Raw genomic sequence first — 8,440 nt, forward strand, 5'->3', positions numbered from 1 at the left:
TATATATATGTGTGTATGTATGTATATATATATATATATATGTGTGTATGTATGTATATATATATATTTAATATATACATATATTAATGCAGATGAGACAGAAATGTTCCCTGGATACTCACTTCTGTTGTTGTGAGGTGTAGCAGGCCCTGCAATAAGGCTTATTATATTTAAATGCCCTGTTCACCTCAGCATAATAATTGCTCAACATAAACACAAAGGTTCTGCATTATGGGGAAGATTGATTTAATTCTAATTCAAGCCTGAGGCCATAGTGGGTGATATCTGAATTCTGAAAGTACAACAGATGCTGGATTCTGTTTACCTCTGAAGTCAGACATCACACCAGAATTGACCACTTTGTTTTGCCCTCGCTCTAAGTGGGTATTTTATTGTCATTCCACGAAAAGAGGAGTGGTAGAGCTCCCTTTTCCAATTTTCTCAGTCCTGCAGAAGGGAAAACGACCTACACAACCATGTAATGCCAACTTTGCCATCATCTGGATGCCAGTTGCCTTTCTCCAAACCTAAATCCCCTCATTCTTACTTGCTAGAGCGCTCTTTGTGTTGAGCTTTATTAACAGCAGTGCTGTAATGCTTACACTGGAAGCAGGCAACAGGAAGTACTCGGTCACGTATCTCTTGTGCACAGTATGCACAAGAGATACGTTTTGCTTTGCAGCTAAAATCACTCCTGCAGTACATGCACAGGCGACGTCTGGTTGGTGTTCTGCATATGGCGAGTCACAAATAGACAAGAGAGGTAGTACAGATTGCAAGGTTTGATAGCTGGTGACATTAGCCAACTAAATGCAGTCTTGAGATCCCTTTAATTGCGCTTCACATAATAGGGTAGGGGAAGGTCTCACATGGGTTTTACCTTTAACCCCCTGGGGAATGGTGATGACCCACACCTTTTTTCACACCTTGGTTCATGTGATGACACACCTCCAAAGAGGACAACCCCCACTAGGGATCAAATGCCTGGGACTCTTCCCTTTTTATTTTTATTTTTGAAGAAGCCTCTTGAATAAAAGAAGGGAAGTTGCTCTCTTTTTTCCAACCTCTTAAGATTAGAATGATGGACGACTGAGAACCTTCATAGACATACAAGTTTACAAATTGCGCAGCTCAATCTTGGAGTGCAACATTAGTGTTGATGTGGCTGCTCCAACTTTCAGAGTGGAAAGTCTGACCTGAGTTGGTGAGCTGTTTTTTTATATTCCTGCTATTGATTTAAAATCCATCTCCTCACATACAAAGTTTGAAATAATCAGGTAAGAGGATCTCTAAAATGAGATAGTACCATATTGTTCCAATGGAACACTTTAAGCTCTGACTGCTGGCTTAATTGTAGTTGGTTCTAAAAGCAGGATGGGAGGCAGAGGCTTCAGCTTTTTTCCTCTGTGGAACCATCTCCCATCTGTACTACTACTGTACTACTGTAAATACAGGCTTCAATTACCCAGTTTATCATGCTATGCAGACCAAATCTTGTTTTCACAGGCTAAAATGGGATACTTGGCAGGCTAATTACACATCTATAGGCATAGGTTGCTGTGGGCTTCCAATGATGCACTGAGTGTTTGTTCTTCACTCTCTCTGTGTTTATAATCCACTCTGCATTGAATTATTAGTTTTGATTGATCTTTGACTCTCTTTCATAGTGTGTCTTTTGTCCTGTCTTCCTCCCCACACCCCCACCTAGCTGCCCCTCACTGAGCCTGGTTATGCTGGAGGTTTCTTCCTGTTAAAAGGGAGTTTTTCCTTGGCACCGTCACAAAGTTTTTGCAAATTGGGGATTGCTTAATTTTTCTTTTTTTCTCTGGATTATTGTAGCGTCAGACATGGCAGGAGTCTGGATGCTGGTGGTGGTGGAGATGCGGAAGGTGTAGACTTGCATAAGGTTCTCTGTCTGCCGAGAATGAGGTGGAGATGGGAAGACTGAAAGGCTGAATGACAGAAGAGATTTAAAGCACATGGAAGAGAGGCTAAATGGCTCACAGAGGGCAGGCAAGAAAGTGACTGGACCATGGAGAGTGGGAAAAGGTGAAGTGATGTAAAGAGTAGGTTAGCAAAAATTGCACTATGTAGATTTAACCTGATTCTTTTCTGGTTGGCACTTCCTGTGCATAACGTCCACCTTGCAGTAAATGTAATGGGATGCACACTCTTCTTCTTTTCAAAACTAGTGGCTTCCATACTGGACTGGCCCCTGTTTTTAATGCAAGCTCTGAAAAAAAAAATCAAGAACAACACAATAATGGAAGACTACAGCACAGGGCAGACAACAGATATAAATCTTTAGGAAGTTGATCAAACATGTGGCAAAGAGATAAAGTAGCTGTGAGGAAGATCATGATCTCCTTTGTGCATCTGTATCGCAAAGTTTCTAATTAAATGCATCAGTGCCAGATCATATTGACAGTCTGACTGATGCAGCTCTTCCAGTAGACCATAATAAAACCATAACCCAAGCAAACAGTTGACCCTGAAATCTTCAATCTGAAACATTTTAATGAGAGTTTTTGCTTGAAACTGCAGTCATTGTGTGCTGGCTAAATAAATATCAGCAGAAAAAGTGATGAATTTGCAGCTAATATGAACCTATCTAATAAAATATACACAATGTAATGAGTGGGAAAGTTATTCACCTGCTTCCTAAACACAGTAACTAATCTAAGCAGCTCCGAGCAGTTCCTCAAATTTCTCCCTATAAAAAGCGACAGTGTTAGCATGTTTATCTTATTTGAATTATTTATATTATGTATTTAAACAAATAGTCCAAAGGGCTTTTTCACAGGAGTATGTGCCAGTTTAATAAATGCTTTTTGTATTTATTTAAAAAATGCTACTTTTCAAGTGTGCAGTGTATTAGTACAGCCACAGAGATTATGATTGTGAATGAAAGTAATTAGTCTACATTTATAGTTTTCCAGTAGCCTCATTTTGCCTGTATTGTATGCACGTCAGCAGCTCCAGCAGTATATTAGCCGTCCATTCACACTTTCTGGGTCGTCATAAAAAAAAAGAAAGGTTTCATAAAGCCTTTAAAAGGCAGATCTCCAGAGTTTTGCTAGCTCATGAAGAGCAGGATGGAGTCCCGCCTGTGCAGCAGCACAGGAGCGAGCCTGCACCGCTTCTCTTCAGGGTGTTAATCTTTCGCTGTCCTTGCTATTGTTGCTGTTTGAGAAAGGCTCTCATGACTTCAGCCATGGGAGGCTGAATATCAGGAAAAGCAATCACCATGAAAACAGACGCACAAACACTCACAGTTTTAACTTTGTCTGTTTTGTTTTTCTTTTGTTTTGTTTTTTACAGAAGCATTGAAGGGAGTTAACCTTCCTCCGATTCTGCTCCCCTGTGGCTAGACCACTGGACATGCCTGCCCTGTAAACACTACCTCCACACATTCATACATAAACACACACATAATCAGAAACTGGGAGGAAAATGAAACCACCTCCCTTCCTCTTCTTCCTTGTCTTGTGTCTGATTCATGCTGAAAGTCTTTGTCTCAATATAAAAATAGCTCCTAATCCTGCTTATCTGGAAAGTGTGTGAGTTAATGTTTGTGCACATACTGTACAGGGTGTGTGTGTGTTTGTGTGTTGCTTATGCATATCATGTGCAGGTGTGTTTTCATCAAGGTTCACTTTGAAACAGCTCAGTTCTGTTAGTGTGTGTGTGTGTGTGTGTGTGTGTGTGTGAGCGTTCACCCTGGGAAATGAAAACGCTGACCCAATTTAATACACCTGTGTCTCGCTGCACTCTGGCCCAGCACTCAATCTCACACACACAAACACACACACGCACGCCTCCACCTCAGCTTCAGTGGAGTACAGCTCTCCAGCACAACATAATCCTGGGTTCTCCGGCTCAGCTATACAGATAACTTTAGCCAATTCAAACATAGATGTGTTTTTCTTATTTTTTCTTCTTCTTCTTCTTTTTTGTTTTTACTTAAAAATCTGAAAATATTTAATTTGAAGCAGGGGAGGCGAGAAGTTTCTCTGGGCTGATGCTTCCAAATCAGATTACAGTTTGCATAATTGTGCACAAAACTTGTTTACATTTCATAATGTCAAGTCATTTAAACAAAACGATTCATCTCCAAGCGTGCCCGGGCACAGTAAAGATATTTAATAATGCAGCGTGTATTAACAGTGTACATAAATATATAGCAGAATTAGCAGGTTTAAATGATTGTGGGAACATTTGTTTTCAGATTTATGCTGTTTTATGCGTCTGCTGTTAGGGACGCGCCTCCGTACTGGGTGTGTTTCCCCTCAGGCGGAGCTCCCAGCATGCCGAGGAGGTCCCGATGAGATGCTCCTTGCCGGGTGGCCTCACGCTGAGTGGTAAAGCGGTAATGAACTTCCTTCCATACCGCTTTCACTCATCCACGTACGCAGGCATAATCTCATCCACATCCCCGAGGCACAGAGAGATGCCACATTAGCATGGTGCTATCTTTTCTTGAGAGTGTGTGTGCGCGATCGTGCGTGTGTGTGAGAGGAGAGACAAATGACTGCATTGTCCCTGGATTTGTACTTCCTGAGTGTGTCTGTAATTAATATGGGCACGCAGCGGGTGTAAACATTAGAAAGGGCAATCCCCCCCTCCTTTATTTTTTTCCCTGGGATTAATCTGTCTTGTCAGATCTGCGTCTGCATTAAATCTCAAAACTCTGGCCTGGCAGCAGTCCCATCAGCACACACTTACACACAATAAAGAAGAGATTTAGTGTTTTGCTTTACATCACTTGGTGTCTATGTTTGCCATGTTCTTAGTCATAGTGTCAGACCTCATGGCTTTGTGATAAAGCTGCACTTTTTTCAGTAATTTCTGTAATTTTTGTTAAGAAAATGTTTGCCCTTTTTTTTTTAGCTGCCTTTAACTGAATGCACCAAAAGAGCATGTGCGAGTACTCCTTAATTACTCAAGCATGAGTCATACTGACACTGTGTAAAATGTAAATGGGGGGCCAGTTCAGCACCCGGACTCTTCTTGTCTTCTTGAAATATGCAAGACCTTTCCCGAAAGTAACGTCTGAACAGGGAGTGTATGTTGCTCTGAAACCTGTACATACTTTTCAGCATTGATGGTCGTTTCCAGATATGCAATTTGCCTTTACCCATCAGTTGCACTCCCACACCATGAGAAATGCAGGCTTTTGAAGTGTTACAAAGGGCTGAGTCCCATTCCTCTTTAGGTCAGTGGATGTGGGATCCATGTTTTCCTAAAAGAATTTCAAATTTCCATTCATAGAGTCACAGTGGAAAACTGTTCTGTCTCTGAGCACTTAACAGTTGTCCACTTTGCCTCTGGTTTTAATGCAGCGAGGGTCCAAAGATCACAAGCTGATTGTTGGCCTTGTACTTGCGTACAGAAATTTATCTAAAATTACTGAATCTTTTGATGACATTATGTACTGTAACTGATGAAAAAGTCAAAGTCTTCCCAATTTTGCACTGAGAAACTTTTCTGAAATCGAGACCTCTGCCTCGCTAAGATGCTCTCTTTTTAGTTGCCAGTCATGTTACGGACCTGTTAACATTTAACCTAATTATTTGCAAAATCTTCATCCAGCAGTTTCTTTTTAGTGCCACTTACTTTTCCAGGCTTTTGTTGCCACATTCCCAACTTTTAAACACATGTTGCTGCCATCAAAGTCAAATTAAGCTATTTTATTTTTATCTTTCATGAAATTGTAAAATGTCTCAGTTTAAAGTTTTACATTAATGGGACTGTACTATGATTGCATTTCATTGGCTCTTTTCACCTAACATGGTATCTTTCCTGTATCCTACACTACATACATAACTGCTCTTTTCACTCCCAGTATTTTAGCAAAACCAGTGGAGGGAAACAGGGATACAGCCACAGAGAGGCTGCAGACACTTTTCTGTCTGCAGTCACGTGTACTTTTAACTCTTCCCCTAACCCTGTAGTCCCCGTTTTGCCTAATTTTACCTCTAACTAAGCTCTTCTCTCTAAACGTTCACCTGTCCACAGCTACTCTCTTAACCTCCTCTCACCAGCCATCACACTCTGGCCTTTCCTTCCCCCTAAGCTGCTGCCCTTCAGCCCAAGCGACAACATTTCCTCCCCGTGACCCTCTTCCTCTCCTTTGCCCTTTCTCCAGGCCAGTCTCACTCCTCTGTTCCGAAACATTGTGTCTCTTAATTGAAGCTGACAACCACATCAGTTTCACAGGCTGGTGTAATGTAGCAACAGGCTGCCACTAAACAGGTGAAGCCTCCTAGTGAGTGCATGGAAATGTGTAATATTACCCAGTTAATTATTAGGATCTGGGGTCTAAATCAATACAGCTGTAATTAGCGCAGGAGGGACAAATAATTGTGGCGTAATTAGTGAAATGAGGGAATTTGGAGCTTCATACCTCTTGCTGCGACGGTATTAGGAGGTACTCTGTGATCAGCTTTGATGTCATGGTAACTAATGAAGCATCCATGCTGCATTACCTACGTGTAACATCTGGACGAACTGCTCGGATATTAGCTGGCAGAGACAGAAGCAATGAGACATATTTGAACAAATGGGACAGGAGTTTAGAGAATTGCATTCAATACATCAACATCATAGGAACTATAGTTTACTGATTAGCAAATATAACGTGATTTCAGAGGTTTACTCACATCTGCACAACGTCTCCAGGAATAATAGATTAGTAAAAAAGCAAAAGAAAGAAATTTCCATTAAAACTAATATGTGTTGTCTTTAAACAATCCTAAGTGCATTAAATCAGATCTCACATTACACAAAGACATTATTTGCTTTATGTGCCGGTAAGAAAGGCCAAACCCCGTCCCCTAACTCCACTATCAGGTCCTGTAGTGGTATAAAAGTACACATGGAAACCTGAAACCATGTAGACATAACATGCTGAGTCTATGTGTATCGATACACATTTCCATGACACCATATAGCGTCAGATGTATTGATTTGTTTGTCAGTTTGAATCTAAATTTGTTGCTTTTTTAATAATTACCATAGTAACAGTTGGAAGTAATTTACTTAACCATTAAGAAATGAAAGACCTCATTTTATGACCTTCGGAGAGACACTTTTATTGCCTGGGAATAAACAAAAACATTACATTTCTTTAAAAAGCACGCACCCAGAGTACTCCGCTGAGCAAAACAGGATATTTGCACCTATTTCCTTTCTCTCGTGATTGTTGGAAGTAAGTCTGGGTTTTCGTCACCTGGGAGACTGAGGCCACAGTGAGCCTTGTACATGTCTGCTCTTATCACAGTCTGCATCTCTGTCTGTCTCCCATTTTGCCCATATCTGCCAATCCAGCTCTTTTTATATCTGCTACAGTACAGCCTGTACAGCAGCTCGGTCTCCCCTCGCTCCTCGACTCCTTTCATATTTTCCACTTCTACACCGTATCACTTTGTCTAATGGAAAGAAGAGGGGAAGACAGACACCACTCCTCCATAAGGGGTGTTTGCTGTCTGTCTGGTTATTCATTTTAAGGCCAAGGATGAAAAAATTGCTTTGATTAATTGGCACTGCTCTGCTTAAAAGAGTGCCAGAGAGTGCATGCACATGTAAACTGGTATTTAGTGCCCAAGGTTTGCTGATTTTATATTACGAAGGCGAGCTTGAGAAATAAAAGGATGAGTCAACCTTGTTCGCACTTTTCAAATCCTTTATAACACCTGTTCTTGATATATAAACCTCCTGACAGTGTAAGAGAAATTCTTTGGATAAGGCGTATATGGTGTACAGTCTCTTTGGTTTAGCAAAAAAAAACCAAACCCCCCAACAAAACATAAAAATAGGACTCGTCTGAGGCGTGTTTTTGCTGTTCTGCATTATAATAGCCACTCCATCCTATGTATATATATGGATGAATAAATTAGCTACACCCCTCAGGAATTCCCTCTGTTGCTTTATCTGGCATTGCAATAAGGCTACGCTATAATAATAAAAATCTACAGATGAGGCGAGCTGCGCAAGTGGAAAAAAATCTCTGCGTGAGCACCTCAACAACAGATATTCTTAAGTAGTCTGGAGAAATATTGCCACTTACCAGCTGAGCAGCATCGAAAAGCGTCGTCAAGGTCACGAGAAACCACGTGCGGACGACTGTTTTGCACCAGAAGACATAAAAGAGTTTAATTAATTCTATATTCCTGCTTTGTCTTTGAACAAACTGGAGGAGAAAATGTAAATGAAAGATTAATCACATACACAAGATAAGCAGACTTGAGCAACGCCGTGCGTCAGTCTGGATACGGCCTCTGCATCCACGTTGATGTGTAGCTCATAACAAAACACACACACCCAGCGACAAGTAATGACGAATAACTGCAGAAAATAATCAGAACTGACAAAAAGGTAAACAAAAACAAGCAAAGAGGATAGTATCCAGCTCAGAGAGCTTTGTTAAGCACAATATATC

Source organism: Pundamilia nyererei, unplaced genomic scaffold (genome assembly GCF_000239375.1).
Source record: "Pundamilia nyererei isolate P.nyererei 1_Seehausen unplaced genomic scaffold, PunNye1.0 scaffold00010, whole genome shotgun sequence".
Classification (NCBI taxonomy): Eukaryota; Metazoa; Chordata; class Actinopteri; order Cichliformes; family Cichlidae; genus Pundamilia; species Pundamilia nyererei.